The following is a 21,787-nucleotide window of genomic DNA, read 5'->3' as shown; positions in this document are numbered from 1 at the left end:
CACGTGAGGGTTTGCATTAATCACACCAAGACTTGGGCTCGGTTTGAGTTTTTAATATCGCCATGGTTAGCTACAGTGCACATCTTGTTTAGTGCGAGGGCTGTTTGCCAAAAGGCTTTTCTCAATGACTGATCCACCCACAGTTTTTTGATTTTTGTTGCATCTTGGAGAGCATCTGTGTCTTGTAGCTTTCCCATTAATATTTATCTATTACTTTTACTCAGTGACTGTTTTCTTGAAGGTAACAGGGAGTTGTGCTCTGATGTTCTGATTGAGTCTAAAACCTTTGACAGGCACTGCACTCCTGGGTCCTGGTACATGGTCTTCACAAGCACTCCTGCTCTTCTTCCAGGTCCAAATTGTGATCCAGCACCTACCCAACCTCTCCTCCAGGGGCAGAGTTGCTTTTATTTTTATTTTTTCCCTTGTTTCCCTTCTCCCAGTTGCAGTGAATTCTCACTGTATCATAAGGGTAGGATTTTCTGTTGCGTGTTCCTATCACAGATTAAAAAGTTCGTCACACAGGAGAGATGAGGGAGAAACTGGACAGAGTTCCATCTCCCAGTGACTGCTGTCCTCCCCCAGGTCTGTACCATGAGGCAGTCCTCCTCAGGATTACCTCTAGGCTTCTCTCAAGCACTTGATGAGGTTCATGGAGAGAGAGGTTGTAACTTGGTCCTCAGGAGCTTCACACTCTCTCACTAGCCTGCACTCAGCCTCTTTCGATACGTCTTTCAAATTTTCTCATCGATGTACAGAGACATCACTTTCAAAGAAGCGCATGTTCGCATCTCACCTCTCCCTGCAGGTACCTGCTTCTCCCAAGGTTTCAGATTTGGTTGCTTGTCTTGCAATTTCATCTCTGTGAAAGTTTCTTAAAAAGTCACAAACTTGCATCTAGCTCACCTTTTTTTCTCGAAGGAAGAATAGGATTAATGATCTTTCCAGCCCTCCATTTCCCTGAGCAAAAATCAGAAGTCTTCATGGCTGTTTAAATCTAGTATTTCTACTGTAGTCTGAAACTTACTTCTAATAACCATCTTTGGGACACCCTACGTTACTCACACTTTCTTGTATTTGCAGCTCTCCTTCCTGTGTCATTATAGGATCTTCCTACTGTTTGAAAATATTCCTAGAGCTCCCTTTTAAAAAAAAAACAAAGAAATTTAAAACTACTCGCTTTCTTCTCTAAATGTCATTCAATCACTTCTTTCATTCTGTTCTTGGCATCTAGTTCCTAACCTGTCCACAATTTTATGTAGGCACACTAACATTTAGTTCATTTACATTTGTTGCCCCTAGTGCCCCCCTCCCCTGCCTTAAAGTGTTTCTATATTTCCAGACATGGCGTTTGATTATTCTTCTTTCCATCTTATTCAGACTCTCAGTTTTCTTTTTCTTTTTCTCTTAGTAAAAGTCTTACTTCTATGGTTTTAATTTTTACCACGATTTGAGTATTGCATGTTAGATTCCCTGGACAGCTGATTTTGAGATTGAAATGTGTTTCCTTTTAGTCATTTATTTGGGAAGGTCTTGAGATCAATACCTGCAAGCAGAAAGTTTGGACAGGGTGAGAAGTTTGGGCTACGGTATAGACTGGACAAAGCCTTGAGCATTTTATGTAGAGCTCTGAAGAGAGGACTGCTGTTTAGAATTGTCTCCACAATCCCTAACCCACCCCCCCAAACAAACCCAGCAGCTGAATTCATTAATGGATTTGAAACGCCTCAGAGATTTGACCTTGGGTGTGGCAGTTTTCCTTAGTGAAAGGAATCTGTGAAGGGGGAGTCCCTTTCTGCACTCTCAAAACTGTCAATATTCTCAGAAGCTGGAGGAATAAATGTTTCATTCCTAAACTGGAAGGGATTTGGGAGCTCGCTGCAGTGTCCACTCAAGTAGAAGACCTCGTATCTATGTATCGAAAACTTACCTCTCCTCTGACTGTCCAGTTTGACATTTTCTACACATTACATAGTATCTGTGTTTGGATTTGCCACAGTTATCTTTGACATGTCCCAAATTTAATGCTCAAACCCATGCCATCCTCTACTCTGGTTCTCTTCTTAAATCTGATAATTATTATTAAGTCACTTCCACTCCTTGAATCTTTCGAATGAGTCAACTAAAATTTGCCCTCCTTTTTGAGTTCCTGTTTCCAACTGACAACCCAGTCTTATAACATTTTGAGGAGGAAGTTGGGTGGAGTGGGAAGTTAGGTTTTTTTAATTATAAAAGTAATAAAAACTCACACAAAAAAGGAACTTGAAAAATACAGGAAAACGATATTGAAGCTAGAATGATTTATTCTGCTGCCATTTAGAGAAAATATTGTTCAAATTTTGTAGCATTTACTTTGAGTCTTTTCTCCAAGCAGTATTTTTTTGATATCCTACCAATTAAATTATTCAAACTTTTTTTAAATATTACAATGTAAATAACTTTCTGTGTGAACAAAGACTGCTATCTTCCTGCTGCCTCCTTCCCTCTAAAACACATACTGTATTCATTTCCCCTTCTGATTTTTTTTAAAGCTAGTGGTATAGGCTCTCCCAGACTATCCTGTAGTTAAGTATGCCTTATTAACCCTGTAAGAGGGTGTGCTATTTATATTATATGGAATTTCCAGGAAATCTCTTAAAAATGGATAGAGATATCACTTCTTCCTTTCACTTCCTGCTCATTGGAATATGGAAGTAGTAGCAGGTTCTCTTGGCAGACTTCTTAGACCTGAAACAGCACACTAAAAATAATGGAGCAAAAAGAAGGACCGAGATACCTGATAGGGATTATGGGGCCACAATACAAGGTCTAAATTGCCTATTTTGCACTTCTATATGTGAAAAAAAAAATTTTTTTAAGAGTTTTTTATTTGAGAGAGAAAAAGAGAGAGAGCATGAGCAAGGGAAGGGGCAGAGGGAGCAGCCAACTCCCCACTGAGCAGGGAGCCTGATGCGGGGCTCCATCCCAGGACCCTGGGATCATGACCTGAGCTGAAGGCAGACGCCTAACTGACTGAGCCATCCAGGCGCCCACATGCAGTTTCTATTTTGTAAGTTATCTGATCCATTATCTTTGGGGTTTTTAACATTTTGAGTGAAGTTTAATATGTTTTTTTCCCAAATAGTTGGTCTAGTTTATTATTTTTATTTTATTTTATATAGTTCAAAAAATAGAGATATCAAACATGTGAATCATTTTGTCATTTTTCCCTTTGGATTAGGAAACTTTCCTCCAAAAAGAGATTTATAAATATTTACGTGAGTCTATTCTCAATTTTTAGTCCTGGTTTTAAAATATTTAACCCTTTAAATTTTTGGAATTTCTTTTGGCTTAATACATAAATAAATCATCTAAATTGCACCCCAATAATTTTTAACTGCTTCAGCACCATTAATTTTATAATTCTCACCAGCCTCACACATCTGTAGTGTTTTAATTATAGATAAAGTTTTATGTACACAAGTGAAGAGAGATGACCTGCTGGTGATACATCTTGTCAGAGAGAATAACCAATGGAGTAGAAGAAGCATTTCTGATACTCACTTCCTCCTCCCTACCCCATGCCTCTCTCAGGAGATATGTTTCTTAAGTATGGGGCCCATTAGAGAAAGCAAGTTTCACTGTTGGAACATGAATATTAATAAATTGATCCTATTTGTTTCCAGGGTTAAAAAGAAAAGCCTTATCCTAGAATGTGGAACACCACATAGTGATGGTCTCCTGTACTTACAGGAGACTAAAATAAATTCTGACGTATGTATAGACTTGGGGAATATTATGGGCTGCATTGTGGGCTATTGGGAGGCTATTTTTTTTTTAATTTTATTATGTTATGTTAATCACCATACATTACATCATTAGTTTTTGATGTAGTGTTCCATGATTCATTGTTTGTGCATAACACCCAGTGCTCCATTCAGTACGTGCCCTCCTTAATATCCATCACCAGGCTAACCCATCCCCCTACCCCCCTCCCCTCTAGAACCCTCAGTTTGTTTCTCAGAGTCCATAGTCTCTCATGGTTCATCTTTGGGAGGCTATTTTTAAATTATTTCTATTTAATCTTTTAAATTGGTCTTTTAATTATTATTAGTTTTTATCCACCAACCTTCAATTGATCTTTCAAATTGATCAATAAATTGATTTTTTAGAATTCTTTGGTGGGCCACCCGTTGATAAAACTAATTAATCTTAACTAATGTCAAGAACTGAAAGAATGTTTGGTGGATGTTTGAAATAAAATAGTAAGCTTTAGACAGCTAAGTATGAGAGATTCCTTCTAGCTTATAGTTGTCTCATTATGAACCCAAACTGCTGATAGAAAGCTTCTTTATGTTATATATCACTTAGAATTAAACTTTTACTAAATAAGTGCTAGAAAAATGAAAGCATGTTATATTGAAATTTATTTAGGTTATTTCCTTATGAAATATTACATGTAAAATGAATATTACTAAGCTAGTGTAATCTGATTCCATACATTCAGGAAACATCAGTTTTTCATTCCTTTCCTTAGCAAAAAGCAGCTAGAAGTGCCAGATGTAATCCAACATAACTGACTTTTACTATTAAAGGAGTTTAAACTTCAATAAAATGAAACTGTTAAATACATTAAGAAACAAGATATGACTTGAATCTCATTTAAGGCTAGATAAGTGCTTCAAGTTACATATTTAAGCTAGTTCACCTATCTCTTATCAGGGGCTGGACTTGCCTATTCATTTCCTTTTGCAGCTACCAAAGAAGTCATAGCTAAACAATAAATTGTAGTTTAATGTCTCTTCATTACTATCTATCCCATCATTCTAAGCAAAGCACTATAAAAAATTGGAAATATTCCAGTGCCCATGAACATTGTGGAATCAGTTTGTGTTTTTTCACATAAGACAAAAGTAATTGAGTAAAATACCTCAGCTAAAGGAACTATTAAATTTCCCCCTTAAAGCTCCTTTAACTTCAACATGTATCATTTGGTTATTTGTCACTCAAAGCTATGCAAGTATGGTCTAAATCTTTCTGTTCCTGGATCTAAATTGTTTGCTAATTATAGGTAAAATAGGAGAGAAGAAATACAGGCCAGTGGACTGGAAGAACCACCTGATCCTGTTACTCATAGGGTTGCACTCCTGAGTAGGTCATAGCATATAAATAATATAATAATATAATATATATAATATATAATAATATGATGATATAAATAAATAATGGATAGGCTATATCATGCATAGGATAGTATCTACCAATAATCTTGACAGTTCTCTAACACATGGCCTAACTGTCATCTTTAGGAGTTCTTAGACTATCAAAGAGCAACAGCAATACAAAAATAATAAACAAAAATGAGACTTTTAATCACCGTCTCCAAAAAGTACCATTTTGAAGAACTGAGGTCAGAATAAAGAATGGAATATTATTTCAATGAGAGAAGTCTCAGTACAATACGGATATATATTTGCCACCTACCACTAATTTTATAACTATCAGTTTAAACTCCTTATGCACACTCAGTAAACAGTTTGAAAAGAAAGGTGAAAAAATTCAACATTTAATTTTTGGCACCATTTTTACTTTGCTCCTAGGTCTATTCATATTCATTCACCTTTATTCACTCTTGATCTAAGCAAAACACAGAGCTTTTCATATAGAAGCTTTTACATACATAAATGAAAAGGCATTTAACGTGCTAACTGTATCATTTTTTTTCCTGGTAGGAAATCTGTACAAATATCAGTAGCATAAACCATTAAGTTAGCTTCTCTCTGAAATCTCAGCTACTCTAAGGATGTCAGCGTGTACAATGGCAGTAGAAAGACAAGTTGTTTGCTATCAAAATACAACAGCAGCACCATCTAATTTCCTGTAACAAAGCAAACCATTTACTCCCAAGCAAATACCAAATCAAGTTACTATAAAATTTTCTGAGACATAAAAATTTAAAAGTTTGAACAAATTATTACATATCAACAAAGAATTATAACAGTTCTATTCTACCTAATTCATGTTTATAAAATGATTCTTGGCATATATCTAATGATAAGAAAATATGGCTAGAAAAGAGAATTCACTACTTGAAAAAGATCAGTGTCAATATGGAGACATCATGCATTGTGATCATTGCATATTTTAAACTGGTTTTCTGTATTTTTACCTTATTAATTTTCAAGCTTTTTCTCTTCATTTCTTTCATTTGACAAAACATTTTGAGAATCTAGATCTAAGGTAACACATTTGAAACAGAGATATAAAGTCATGGTGTATTCAATCTTGTTGCTGTGTAATGCATTACTCTGAACATAGTAGGTTAACAAACATTTATTACTTCATTGTTTTGGGTCAAGAATCTGGGCACAGCTTATCTGAGTGCCTCTGTCTCTGGTCTCTCATATGGTTGCAGTCAAGCTGTGGGGTTGGGGTTGGGGTTTCTTCTGAAGGTCAGCTTCAAGGAGGATCCAACTCCAAGCTCACCACATGGTTGTTGCCAGGTCTTTGTCCCTGGCTTAGTGGGTCTCTCCATGGGGCCTATCTCATGGCAAGGCAGTTGGATTCCCCCAGGGTGAGTGACCCAAGACAGAGTGAGAGTGTGCCCAAGACAAAAGCCATAGTCTCTTATAACCTAATCTGTAAGTGACATCCCATTACTTCGATATTTTCAACTTTAGATACCTTGGTACTTAACTTACTATATTCATAGCTTAATATTTATTTAATGAATCGATTAAAGAATGAGTAGATATACTGCAGTAATTTTTTACAGCAAACATCACATATTTCTTGGGAGATTGAGTTCCTGCAATATCAGATGCAGATTTCCTTGTAATAGTTCCATTTCCAAGGTCTTCCTGAGCTTTCAAAAATCATACCACACTAGCTACGTAGGAAAGAAAAGAGCAGAGTGCCGAACAGAGAGTGCTGTAAAACAGTTTGTCCTTCCATCTGTGTCTGAGCATCCCACTCCATTCTAGTCTGGTTGGATAATTTAAAGAAATAGTAGTTTGTTTTCAGTCTCCTGATTTTTCCATCTCCCACTGAAGGCAATAATCACTTCTCTTTTCATTTTTATCTTGGCATGTCGGGGAGAATGGAAATTGTAAATGGAAGGAAGTTGGGTCGGTGTGTCGTTGAGAGGACATGCTAGGGATAGTGTCTAATGCTAATTTCTCAACTGTAGAGAAAGTTGTGGACTCGTAATATCATATGTATTGACTAAACTAACAAAGAAATGTGATGATATTTCTTACACATCTGAGCTGTGGTTTCATGTTCATACCCGCTTATGGAGCCTTAAGCTGGACCTTCCTTAACTTTCCAAGGATGGGACTGCAACCCAAACAAGAGAGAATTCTAGGCATTGATTCTATAACATAAACTAGTTTGGAAAAAAGAGAAGTTTTGGCTCCAAGGATAATTTAAAAACATGAAATTACCCTCTTCAGTTTTTTTTTTAATAAAAAGTCCTTTTTTTTATAAAGGTTTGTTTACTATATTAAGTAGTATTCTAAGTGTGTGACTTGAGGACGATATTTTCTCTGAAAATATGTCAGTTTCCTTCCTGTGGGAATGAATAGAGTATAATAGTTTTGAGCCTAACATGGGAATTAGAGTTAACAATAATGTGTTCTAAGATTTTTACTCAAATATCATACATATTTTTCCACATAATAACAGCAATTGTAATTTCTTATGGTTAGATGGTAATTCAACAATTTCAGGTGCTAGATTTACTTTAAATCTCCCCTGCTTCTGGACATGTTATGTTGTGGAATTTACTTTGAAAGTATCGGGGCATCTGGGTGGCTTGGTCAGTTAAGTATTTGCCTTTGGCACAGGTCATGATCCTGGGGTCATGGGATTGAGCCCTGCAGGGAGCCCCACATGGGGCTTCTCGCTCAGCAGGAAGCCTGCTTCTCCCTTTCCTTCTGCCGCTCCCCTTGCTTGTGCTCTCTGTCAAATAAATAAATAAACAAAATCTTTTTTAAAAAAAGAAAGTATCCATCAACATATGAGGAAGGGTAAGTGGGAGTCTTCTTGTGAAGGGTAAGTGTGAGTCTGTTCTCAAGTTTTTGAGGACAATTCGAATATAACATGTTTTAGTAGATGGTTTTTTTTCCTGAAATAATTTTTCTGTGATTGTGTGGATTTAATTTACCTGACCCAGTACTAGTATAAATTAAGGAATGGAGACATTAAATCTCAAATAAAGCAAAAAGAAAATGCTGTAAGTTTCTTCTTGATATCAAATCTACCTTTAGATGAAATCTGTCAGTGGGAGGTTGGAAGAAGAATTATTACAGGAAATCTAGATAGGGGTCAAAGATATATTTGAACCTAGACCTCCACAAGATATTCCAGAAAAAGCTATCTAAACTTAGTTAAATATAAAACAAATGCTTTCCAAGGAAGAAGTGGGTTAGCTTTTATAAAATTTGTTCTGCCTGAGGATCTCTACAGTAAGTTCTGTTTTGAAAGTATCTATAAATGTACTCAAAGGAGTGATGACTATGAGGAATTTTGTTGACTTTTTCTCAATCATATAATAATGTCAATGGCTAATTAAAAAATACTAGGGGAAACACCAGCTAATGAAAATCAATCCAATTAAAGCTAATTATTAATACACAAGTTACAGTACAGTCAACCCTTGCTCACTAGGTAGGCTTCACAAAGCAGGCATATATAGGCTTGTATTTCCAGCCCAGAAAAAATACAGGACATGTAGGAGGCATCAGATAAATATTTAGTGAACTCAGGGGGTAAAACTGACACCATGGGCGATCCACATTTTTTAAATCACAACTGCTATTTATGAGATCGTTCTAATTCCTTACAAATATAGGGTTCTGCATTTTAGAGGTTTTATCCCAATATAATTGTCTCCCATGTGGAATCGGTATCATTATTCCCATTGCCCTATGTGCAATAAAAAAAAATCAATGAAAGTTTGCTCTATGTAATGTAACTCTTTAGAAGTGTATTAGGAGGCTAGGGGTTGGAACATAAAATTATGCCATTATAATATATACACAAATCAAACATGGATAAATTCAGAGTAAATAATACTGAATAGGTGGCAGAACCAAATTACTTATTTAAGCTTGTTCAAGAGTTTTCACTGTTTAGAAATTAATTCCCTTCTCTTAGATTTGATTAAACCAAATTAGAACTAAACTCTTTTAGAACTGTATATTTACTTTGCACCTGCAGAGTTGACATGCATGTGGATAGCTAGCCTTGACAAAAGGTCAAGAACTAAGCTTTGAGGTGCCTACTCCAAACATTAAATCCATTAACTTGATAATGTCAATAGGAAAGTGTGGTCCTTGTTGCTGTGTCTGAAATAAAAAACAAAATATGAATGCAAAAAAGCTATAAAAGAAAATTTCAATGCAAAAAGTATATAATCAGTTACTCCTCACAATCCCAGTGAAGCTCCTTCTGCCCACAGGTCCTGTCCCCATCCTATAATAAAATCGCCTTTTTGTACCAAAAAGTCTCAAGAGTTCTTTCTTAGCCGTTTGCTTAGGAACACAAAAACTTCCAAATTTCATCAAAGGCACTGCTAGTTTGTGTCAAATACTAAATGCACACAAAATTGACAATTATCATGATTTTTTTATTGCTCCATGTTTACCATTTCACCCCAAAGTAAAAGTCTCCCGAAGTACTATTCCGTGGTTGCAAAACTGAAATATTTCTGGAAAGAAGCAGGTTACAAGAAAATATTATATCCAATTCAGATATTCAATGAAAACAACATTCACCCGTAAAAGAGCAAGCTCTAACGAAAGGGATGCTGGGATGACTGTTGGTGGTTAGTCAGACATTTGTGTACTTCCTGCTGGAGCGAAGCACATTTGTGGGGAGCTACAAAAGAAAAAAAGAATGTTGTTTGTTATCATTATTTACAGCAGCTATGAAAAAGAGGAGAGTTAGCAGACAGAAAGACACAGATACATTCCACATTTTTATGTGGGAGACAAAGAGGATGACACATCCCTCTCCCTGCCCCCACCCTTACCTTACACTCTATCATCCAACCTTTCCCCTTCCTCCCACCATGCAGAGAAACACTTCAGGGATAGTGTAGAGAGAGATAGGTCTGGTGCTTTTTCTTTCCTCCCAACACATAGCACCAAAAAGGTGTGAGCAGGCAGCCGCATCCTGTGAAGTTGCTTTTCTGTCACTCACAGAATGGTCCTCAACTCTCTGAGTTGAGGCTTAGACCTGATACTTGTAAAACCTGTACAAGACAGCCCATCTGTCAGTCACCCCATGGGCTCCTGCTGCAATGCATCCATTCAGTTCTCTTCAGCCAGCAACAGGAAATGGGTAGAAGGCTGGATCTTTCTGTCTACTTCGCTATCATCATTATGAAGAACCTGGAGTAATTCCACACATGAACATAAATCTTTATTTTATCAAAAGAGATACCATGTTTTTAGCCAAAAATAGACTTGCAAGACATCCTTACAAAATAACTGTTGAAATTACTTTATTATAATTATGGGAAAATCTACCATAGCTCACGCCAGGTACACATTATCTCACGAAAAGAAAATATATAATTTGAACATTATTTGGGGAATGTTAAAACAACAAAGGAGAAAAAATATTGCTAATAATACCATTTGGAAGGGGTGTAATTGTTTAATCTCAATATCTTTTATTAGGCTAAAGTATGTTTAATTACCTATTAAAATGACAAACTATACTGATTATGTAAGTCTCTAGGTACATGTGCATCACAAAATTATATCTTATAAAGCTTTTCAAGCAGAAGATCATCCTTCAGTTTAATTCATGAATAATTAGCTGGGACTCAAGAGAAAAAAAAGTCCTTTTACATTCCTAAAAACAAAACCCCCAAAACCCAACAGTTTCTTTTTCTTAAAATAAGTAGAACAGCATATAAGTTTTGTTTACTCTTACAAGTTAAGTGAGACCTGAAGTGCATGCACAAATGAGTGGACTTTTTAAGTTATATAAATCAGTTTGACTACATTGCTCAAGTGTTATATACTGTTATTACAAATTTCATTGCACTCATTTCCTCCACAGCTTTCAGGAAAATTGACAAAAATTGTATATAAGTGTAAAATGTGATGTTTTTATATATTTATACATTGTGAAATGATTACCACAATCAAGCTATTAACATAACCATCACCTCACATAGTTGCCATTTTTGTGTGTGTGTGGTTTTAATACTTAAGATTTGCTGTCTCCATACATTTCAAGTATACAATAGTGTATTATTAGCTGTAGTCACTGTGCTGTACATTAGATCTCTATTCATCTCCCATAATTGATACTTTGTACCTTTTGACCAATGCCTCTCTATCCATCCCACTCCCCAGCCCCTAGTAACCACCATTCTACCCTTTGCTTTTATGTGTTTGAATTTTTGAGATTCCACATATAAGTGAGATCATGCAGTTTTTGAATTTCTGTGCCATGCTTATTTCACTTAGAATAATACCCTTAGGTTTCATCCATATAGTTACTAGTGGTAGGCTTTCCTTTTTTTCCCTTTTTTTTCACCTAACATCTTTATTTTATTTTTTTAAATTTTATTTAAATTCAAATTGGTTAACATATAGTGTATCATTATTTTCAGGGGTAGAATTTTGTGATTCATCACTCGCATATAACACCCAGTGCTCATCACAAGTGCCCTCCTTAATGCCCATCACCCATTTACCCCATCCCTTCACCCACTTCCCCTCCAGCAACTTTCAGTTTGTTCCCTAGAGTATGTTTTGCCTCTTCCTCTGTTTCTATTTTTTTTTTATTTTTCCTTCTCTTCCCCTCTGTTCATCTGAGGATTTCCTTCTTGTTAAAAGCTGAATAATATTCATTGTATATTTACACCACATTTTCTTTATCCATTCATCCAACAATGGGCAAGTATATTGTTTCCATACCTTGGCTACTGTGAATCATACTGCAATAAACATGGGAGTGCATACATATCTGTTTTGGAAGAATTTACATGTGAAGTCATCTGGTCTGGGGATTTTCTTGATTGGGAGGATTTTGATTGCTGATTCAATCTCATTATTCATGTTTGATCTGTTCAGATTTTCTATTCCTTCTTAATTCAGTCTTGGAAGGTTGTATGTTTCTAGGAACTTATCCATTTCTTTTAGGTTAGCCAATTTGTTTGCATCCAATTGTTGATAGTAGTCTCTTCTGATCCTTTGTATTTCTGTGGTACCAACCAGCTGTGATGTCTCTTCTTTCATTTTTATTTTATTTATTGGAATTCTCTCTTTTTCTCTGATCTTTTTGCAGATTATCAGTTATGAAAATATATAAATGACAAAAGGAAATGTTGGAATTATGAAATTTCTTAGCTTAGTTATAGACTTATATACTTTTATGTGTAGGAACAGAGAGAATAGATCTAAAATGGACATGACCCTGACCGTATTGTAGAACAGATTTTCAAGATTATCAGACAGGGGCTCTGGTGCTTTAATTAGCTAATTTATGAAAAGATGATACATTTGTGTCATTACAAAGAGTATCATTTGGACAGAGTGTTCAGTGTACTGAACATTTTCACATATGATATGTCATTTGGTTCTCACAATAAGCTTAAGAATTCAGTATTGTTGCTGACATTTCACAAATGAAGAAACTTAGGTTCAGAGAATTTTTGCAAATGAACAACCAACATATATCTAGTAAGTTTCAAAGTTAGTATTTAAACCTGAATTTCACCTCTTTATTCCCTAGAACTCGAAAAGTTAGCTCTATATATATTCTAACCACTACAACTGCACATCATTGAATACCAAAGTTAATGTTCTTTTCTGAATAAGTATAAAAAAGTAGTATTTTTCCTCCCATCCCTACCATTGCATTTTAATTTCTTCAGAAGATCTGGACTGAATAAAGAGAAGATGAGAGACTTCTTAAACAGACAAGGGTATTTCTTCAGTTATAATTTTTCAAGTAACTGACTTCCATGGAATTTCATATCTCAGTGTCTTTCACTAGCCTTAAGGAAAATTGTAACCTTAATATGTACATTTCTGTCATAGCCAAAATTAGTAAACTGATTAAGTCTAAACAACACTAAAAACATCAAGGAATGAGAAGAGAAATCAAGTTTCAAAAACCTAATCTGGCACTCTATAAACTTTTACTTCCGGAGTTTATAAAAACAGGCTGTTTAAAAAAAAAATACATGAATGCTTTTACTGAAGATTTTGTCTTGTTTTTTTCTGGCATCCATTTATTCCCCAAAATAATCTCTTTGTATGCTTCTCTTCTTCACAAATATGTGACAATCTTTCTACTCAAAGAGTAGAAAAAAATATTATATGTTCTTATTCAAAATAAATATAAAAAATAAAAAATGAAGTATGATTATAAATCATAAAAATAAGGATTGTTTATATTATTCCAACTGAGCAGAATGAACCATTTATTAAATGTCTGTTTTATTTATTATTTCCTTATTCCAAAGGGAAGATGTCAACATAAGTCATCACCAACCATAAATTGTTTCTAACAAAATACATCTATTTTTTTTAAACCTATGGATAACAGAATTGACTCCGGGCAGGTTGGGAAAAAATTACCTCTTCCTAATAGGTACACAAACATTTTTTTTTTTTTTTATGGAAAGAGGACTTCCACAAGTTTGGATCTAAATACTGTCTTCCAAATTGATCTCAACAATTAAAGCTATTTTTTACCACTTAACATGCAAGATAGCACAAATAATTATTGTGGCTATCTACATACCTCTAAAGAGAAATAAAGGATTTCGCAAATTCATATAGAATATTATCTAAGTATCTCAATTTCTAAAAATCTACTCTTGTGTAACATCAACAAGATGTCAGATAGGCGTTTTCAGCCCTCACCACCTCCTTCCCCATAGAAACACTAATTTTTGCAAGTACTCATAGATGAGAAACAGTACCTTTGTGGGAGCCCAGCAGTCCAGCAGAGAGGTCCTAGCACATATTGGAGCAAAAAATCCAAGAACAGACATATTGAAGAGGGTAGGACGAACAGTTTACCAGCGTCATCCCTTCCTTAAGGCAGTACATTTTAGTACCAAGAGAGGTGCCCTTGACAGGTGATTTCTCTCAAAGGTGAAAATGAACATGTAGTGAACACCCAGTTTTCCCATCCATGTGGGACGCTGCCTAAAAGGCCCAGTTCTTTTTTGCCCCACCCAGAACACTGAGGAGATCAGCATGGCTAGTTGGGGAAGCTTAGAGCAGGGAAAAGTGGCGGAGACACACAGCAACCAGGGTGCAGGGAACTGAACAAAAGTTCCCAGTTTCACTAACTGTCTCATGGATTCCATCAAGAGGCCCAATCATGAAACTTGTAACACACACAACCTACAGACCCCTAGCCCTCATATGCCACAATCCTTCCATATACCCCTACCCTCCAGTAGTGAGTGTGCACCTGTCCCCCATAGCTAGTACCCAGTCCACCCCACAGAAGATGTGATCAAGCATCTATAGATAATGCACAGTCCTGCACAGCCAATGGATCAGAGAATAAACCGAAAGGGAAATCAGAAAGTATGATGAGGCAAACAAGAATGGAAATACAACATATCATATCTCTTTTATTTAAGATTAATATTTATTTATTTGAGAGAGAGCAGGAGCGAGGGGCGGGGAGGGAGAAGCAGACTCTCCGCTGAGCAGGGAGCCCAATGGGGTGCTTGATCCCAACATCCTGGGATCATGACCTGAGCCAAAGGCAGCCGCTTAACCAACTGAGCCTCCAGGCGCCCCCAACATATCAAATCTTATGGGATATAGCAAAAGCAGTTCTAAGAAGGAAGTTTATAGTGAAAAATGCCTATGTTAAGAAAAAAGAAAGATCTGAAATATATAACCCAACTTTACACCTTAAGGAACTAGAAAAAGAAAAACAAATTAAACACAAAGTTAGCAGGAGGAAAGAAAGAAGTATTAAAGGAGAAATAAATGAAATACATAAAAAAATAGAAACAATCAATGAAACTTAGAATTTTTTTTAAAAGATAAATAAAATTGACAAACCTTTAGCTAAACTAACCCAGAGAAAAGGAGAGAAGATTCCAATAAATGAAATCAGAAATGAATGAGGAAATATCACAACTGGTACCACAGAAATGCAAAGGATCATGAGAAACTACTATCAACAATTGGATGCCAACAAATTGGATAACCTAAAAGAAATGGGTAAGTTCATAGAAACATACAACCTTCCAAAACTGAATTATGAAGAAATACAAAATCTGAACAGACCAAACATGAGTAATGAGACTGAATCAGTAATCAAAATCTTCCCAACCAAAGCAAGCTCAATATCAGATGACTTCATGGATGACTTTTACCAAACATTTTAAGAAGGATTAGTGCCATTCTTTCTTAAAGTCTTCAAAAAAAAAAAAAAAAACAAAACAACCCACCAAACAAACAAACAAAAAAACAAAAGAAAAGTAGGGCTGCGGCAGGCTTCCCATCCCTCACACCAGCCCCTCACTCCACATTTTACCATGCCTTTCACCCGAGACCCTTTCCATCACCCTGCGTTGGATAACGATGATACCTTCTTGGGAAAATTCCGGGCTTCGAAGAAACTGCCATATAAGAACTCAGCTCACCTTGCTCAGCAACAGGAACCCTGCAGTTGGCTCAGCTCAACTCCCACAATCACTTCCATGAGGCCGGATGTTTATTTTTTCGATCACGAGATACCAAAGGATGACCTGAATTTCCGTTTAGCAGCCTTGTACAACCACCACACAGGGACATTCAAGAACAAAAGTGAGATACTCTTACACCAGGAGACCACCCAGGATACCCATGGATCATCAAAACCCAATTCCCTGGAGAACTTTTACCCCCTCCTCCGCCACCTTCCATCACTTCCCGAGCTAACATCAGACACTGGATCAGCCCTAAGAAAGAGTCTCTCCACAGCATCCAGGGATCCATAGCGTCTCCTCACACTGCAGTCATCAATGGAGGCTACTCCTGAAAGAATGATGGTGGCTTCTTCTCTACCTAATGTTGACAGGTCCCTGGACTAAACTAATCATAGTGGAACATCCTGCTGCCCACCTCCATTAAATAGAATTGTGCTGGGGAAAAAAAAAAAAAGAAAAGTAGAGAATACTTCCAAACTTGTTTTATGAAACAAACATTACCCTCATACCAAAGCCAGATAGGACACTACAAGTAAGGGAAATTATAGGCCAATATCCCTGATGAACATAGATTTAAAAACACTCAACAGAATATTAGCAAACTGAATTCAGCAATACATGCACCAGGATGTGGATCCTGCACCAATATCATGGAGAATTTATTCCTGTGATACAAGGATGACTTGACACACACAAATAAATGTGATGTACCACATTAACAGAATGAAATACAAAAAATCGTATGGTTATCTTACTAGATGCAGAAAAAATATTTAACAACATTTTAAAATGTCCATACTACCCAAAGTGATCTACAGATTGAATGTAATACCTATCAAAATTATAGTGGCATTTTAAGGTAATAAAAAATTATTTTAAAATTCTTATGAAACCACAAAAGACCCCAAATAGGCAATGCAGTTTTGAGTGGGAAGATCAAAGCTAAAAGTATCATTTTGATTGATTTTAAACTTGATTTTAAGCTATCAAAGCTGTAGTAATCAAAACAGTATGCTACTGGTATAAAAACAGACACAAAGACCAATGGAGCCAAACAAAGAGCTTAGAAATAAATCTACACACAAACGGTCAACTAACCTCTGACAAGTGCACCAAGAAAACATGATGGGGAAAGGATAATCTCAATAAACGGTGCTGAGAAAACTGGATATCCATATACAAATGAATAAAAGTGGACTTACAGGAAACCATACACAAAAATTAACCCCAAATGAAAGCCATTAAGCTCCCATAAGAAAATATAGGGAAATATTTTGGACATGACACCTAAGTACAGGTGACAAAAGCCAAAATAAGCAATAAGGACTACATGAAATTAAAAGGCTTCTGTACAGCAAAGGAAGCAATCAAAAAATAAAAACCAACCTACAGAATGGGAGAAAGTATTTCCAAACCATACCTGATCAGCAGTTAATGTTTAAAACATATAATGATGGGGCTCCTGGGTGGCTCACTTGGTTAAGGGTCTGACTCTTGATTTCAGCTCAGGTCATGATCTCAGGGTCCTGAGATGGAGCCCTGCATTGGACTCTGCGCTCAGCACAGAGTCTGCTTGTTGCTCTCCATCCCCCGCTTGCACTCTCTCTCTCTCTCTCTCTCAAATAAATAAATAAATAAAATCTTCAAAATGTATAATGAACTCCTGTAACTCAATAGCAAAACAAAACAAAAACCAAATAACTTAAAGATAGGCAAAGGACCTAGGTAGATATTTTTCCAAAGAAGACATACAAATGAACAGGTATATCAGGTGGTCAAAAGGTCAAAACTTCCAGTTATAGGATAAATAAGTTCTGGAGATGTAATGTATAGTATGATGACTAAAGCTGATACTATATAGAGTATATTTGAAAGTTAGTAAGAGAGTTGATCTTAAAAGTTCTCATCACAAGAAGAAAAATTGTAACTATGTGAGGTGATGGATGTTAACTGAATTTTTGTGGTAATCATTTTGCTATATACACATATATCACATTATTATGTTGTACACCTTACATTAATACAATGTTAATGTCAATTATATATCAGTAAAGCTGGAAAAATATTGTAAAATAAAAATGTAAGATTGAGACACAGAGAGGGGCCATGGGATTTTCCCCTGAGCCCCCTCTCATTCTGGGGATAGAAACACTATGGTTTTCTTACCATTATATAATGCTTTCTAAATGAAAAAGGATATATCATGGTAAATGCAAAGATATTTGCCAATTCTAATTTAAGGGTCACTCTAATTTTATTCTTAATTTCTAAAATGGTATATTATGAAAATAAACACATATGGTTGGTAGCTATAATTCTTCATCTGCTTGTTCTTATTAACCAACCAAGAACAAAAATAAACTATCAAAGGGGCACCTGAGTGGCTCAGTTGGTTAAGTGTCTGCCTTGGGCTCAGGTCATGATTTCAGGGTCCTGGGATTGAGCCCTGAGTTGGGCTCCCTGCTCAGCAGGGATTCTGCTTCTCCCTCTCCCTCTGCCCCTCCCCCCCAATTCATGCTCTCTCTCTCTCTCTCTCAAGTAAATAAATAAAATCTTTTAAAAACATAAACTATGAGGAACTCATGACAAATAAAATGTTCTTGGAAATTTTGGAATATCTCACTAGTGGAAGGATGGTTACATCTGCATACCTCATAATAGGTTTATATTTTTGTAAGTATTTAACTTGATTTCATTATAGAATTAAACAATTTCCGGTAATTTCTAAAGAGATATTATTTCATCAGTGTATGTCTAAGAGAAATCTCAACTATATATATATATATATATATTATATATATTAGTTTTTAAAAAAGGCAATTAAGATGTGGCTCTGCTCTAAATGAGTTTGCAATCCAGGATAGGGACCCGGGCAAATAAAAGAGAATCAAAAAGAAAAACGAAACACCACAATGAGATATCACCTCACACCTGTTAAGATGACTATCATAAAAAGAGATGAGATTAGGAAAGGGGACGCTTGTGCACTGTTGGTGGGAATGTAAATTGGTACAGTCATTGTAGAAACCACTATGGTGGTTCCTCAGAAGATTAAAAGAACTACTACAGGATCCAGCTACCCCCTTCTAGGTTTATATCCAAAAGAAATAAAATCAGTATCACAAAGAGGTATCTGCACTCCTATGTTCTTTGCAACATTTTTTCATAGTAGCTAAATTATGAAAATAATCTAATTATCTACTAGTAGATTAATGAATAAAGAAAATGTAGTATAGCATGATATCTATTCAACCATAAAAAGAAGAAAATTCTGTCATTTGTGACAACATGGGTGAACCCGAATGACATCATGCAAAGTGAAATAAGCCAGACACAGAAAGAAAAATACTTCATGATCTCACATATATATGGAATCTAAAAAAGCTGCACTCATAGAACCAAAGAGTAGAATGGTAGTTGTCAGGGGCTGGGCAGTGGAGTGGGGGGTGGGGGGTGAGGGGGGAAATACATTGGTTAAAAGGTACAAACTTTCAGTTGTGAGATGAATAAATTCTGGGGATTTGAGTACATCATGATGATTTTAGTTAACAATATTGGATTGTTTATCTGAAATTTGCTAATATCTTAAATGTTCTCACCATAATAAAAAAAAAGGCAAATATGTGAGATGATGGATGTGTTAAGTAACTTAATTGTGGTAATTATCTCACAATGTATACATATATTAAACTATCCTGTTGTACCATTTAAAAATAAAAATAGACATTTGACAATGTTTATAGTGTTTGCTTTTTTGTTGCCAATTGCAATTCTCTTCCATGTTTCCATTTTCACATCCTTCAGCAACCGAACGTAAGACATTCAAATGAAACTCCACTTTGTTTTGTCATTTGAACATTAAATTATTTTACACTGAGGTCTCCTGATCTAGCATTTAGTAGACAAAAAGAGAATTTTTTAAAGCATTTAGAAAGTGGAAAATATATTCAATTAAAAGAAAACTAATGTAGGCAAAAAGAATATGGGAACTCTACCTCTTTTAGGCTTTCATTTTTACTGTATATATTCAGAAGTTTTAGATGATTTTACTTTTTTACTTTCAGCCATTGAATCATTCAGGAAGAAAAGTGATTGTTATATAGGAGCACAAGAAAGTATGGCTGGGCAAATAAAAAGGCTGAGAAAAAAACAGATAATGGAAGCAAAAGAGTTAAATCAGGTCAATGGCTAACAGAAAGAAAATGTGCAAAAATGTAGTCATGACAGGGAGATACAATTTGGAGGAAAAATGAAACGAAAATTTGTTCCTGTTTGAGAACAAATGAGGGCATGATTGCGAGCTTATGGAAAACACTTCCCAGACAGTCTTTCATTAGTTTATTCATTCCTTTATCTCTTTACTCATAATTTATTCATGAATTTATTTAACTATTCCTTCTATTATGAAACAACTATAATTTAGAATAGTATGCAAGTGTGGGAAGAAAAATGTTTCATTGGAAAGTTATACACTGTCTGGAGCATATCCTTCCAGGTTATCTGCTTCTGTTTCTAGGGGAGTGGTTTTGTAACTCTCTAAATCTAGATAGCCAGTAACAATGCAAAATAATCATAACATATAAACATGTAGTTCTGTCCAGTGGAGATAAAATTGACTTCCCTCCCCAGCTATGGACATTCTTCTATAGACATTTCAATATTCTGAATTTATAATGTTCCTGTTGTTTGGATTCTCCTTTGGATTGGTTGTAATACATTTCCAGTTTAGTCATTATTGAGTTAAATAAAAAATGTTAACTAATGTTTATTTTTCTGTGTATGACAGTCATGGTTTACCTATTTTCGAAATTGTCTTTTAATAGCCCTCTTATTTTGTAAATATTTTGGCTTTTAAAGTTTACCTTTGGGAATAAAGGAGTCAATGGTAGTGGTTATATGACCACAACATTTTGTGTGGGGATTTAGTATCTCAATTCTAACCTCAAGCCTCATTAAGATAAGAGGATTTTTTTTTTTTTTTTTAATTTGACAGATTGAGACACAGCGACACAGCGAGAGAGGGAATATAAGCAGGGGGAGTGGGAGAGGGAGAAGCGGGCTTCCCGCCGACCAGGGAGCCCAATGCGGGGCTCGATCCCAGGACCCAGGGATCACGACCTGAGCCGAAGGCAGACGCCCAACGACTGAGCCACCCAGGCACCCCAGAGGATTTTTTTTTTAAGAGAGAAAGAGAGAGAGTGAACACCGGGGGGTGGGGGGCAGATGGAAAGAGACAAGCAGACTCCCTGCTGAGCAGGGAGCAAGACGAGGGGTTCCATTGCAGGACCCTGAGATCACTACATGAGCCGAAGTCAGTTGCTTAACCGAGTCACCCAGGCACCCCATGAGTATAGCTTCTTGAATTAAGCAGTTGACAGCGTCTTGGTTAAGTTTTGAAGTAATGAATTAGTATTCCTTTTATCAGGAAGGATATGAATATATGGGGACAATTGGATTTCATGGTACAGAGGTTTCATATTTTATTTCCTAAAACCAGAAAACGTCTTCCAACTAAAGAAGTCCCTGTGGTTCTCAGTGTCTTCCATTCTTTCTGATTTCTCTCATGTAACTGTAACCTTAACCAGCTGAGAACACCACTGACTGACATTCATCCATGCACTACAGAACCATCTGATTGTGCCCTAGCCTTTTTCCTGAGGGAAGAATAGTATTATCCTTTCTAGTTTTCTCTTTTATGAAAACTTGCTTAAGATTCAAGGTAACTTCTAGAGATATCTATATTTTCCCCAAATATTCAAATTTCATAGGAATCATAGGCCTCACTTCACTATATTCAAGGTCAACCATAATTTTACAGTTACATTTTGGAAAAAAATGGGTATTTTTGCAATATTCCTCTATGCTGATTCCATTATAGAATTAATTTTATCACAATGTCAGTAAAGTTACAAGAAAATGCAAAAGAGATGAGAAAGAGAAGAGAAGGAGAAGAATGAGAAGAAAAAGAGAAAGAAGAAGAGCCATCAGAAAGGAGAAAGAGAAAAAAAGGAAGAAAGGAAGGAAGGAAGGAAGGAAGGAAGGAAGGAAGGAAGGAAGGAAGGAAGGAAGGAAGGAAGGAAGGAAGGAAGGAAGGAAGGAAGGAAAGAACAC

At 36.0% G+C, this 21,787-nt stretch overlaps 1 pseudogene; it reads left to right on the top strand.

Moving 5' to 3' along the window:
• Nucleotides 1-15,523: 15,523 nt before the first annotated feature.
• Nucleotides 15,524-16,038, top strand: LOC112837795 (cilia- and flagella-associated protein 276-like; annotated as a pseudogene).
• The last annotated feature ends 5,749 nt before the right edge of the window (nucleotides 16,039-21,787 follow it).

Source organism: Callorhinus ursinus, unplaced genomic scaffold (genome assembly GCF_003265705.2).
Source record: "Callorhinus ursinus isolate GAN/ISIS: 27379988/994484 unplaced genomic scaffold, GSC_fseal_2.0 scaffold22, whole genome shotgun sequence".
Taxonomy (NCBI): Eukaryota; Metazoa; Chordata; class Mammalia; order Carnivora; family Otariidae; genus Callorhinus; species Callorhinus ursinus.
Note: the sequence above shows the minus strand (reverse complement) of the source record. Positions and strands in the feature narration are given on the sequence as shown.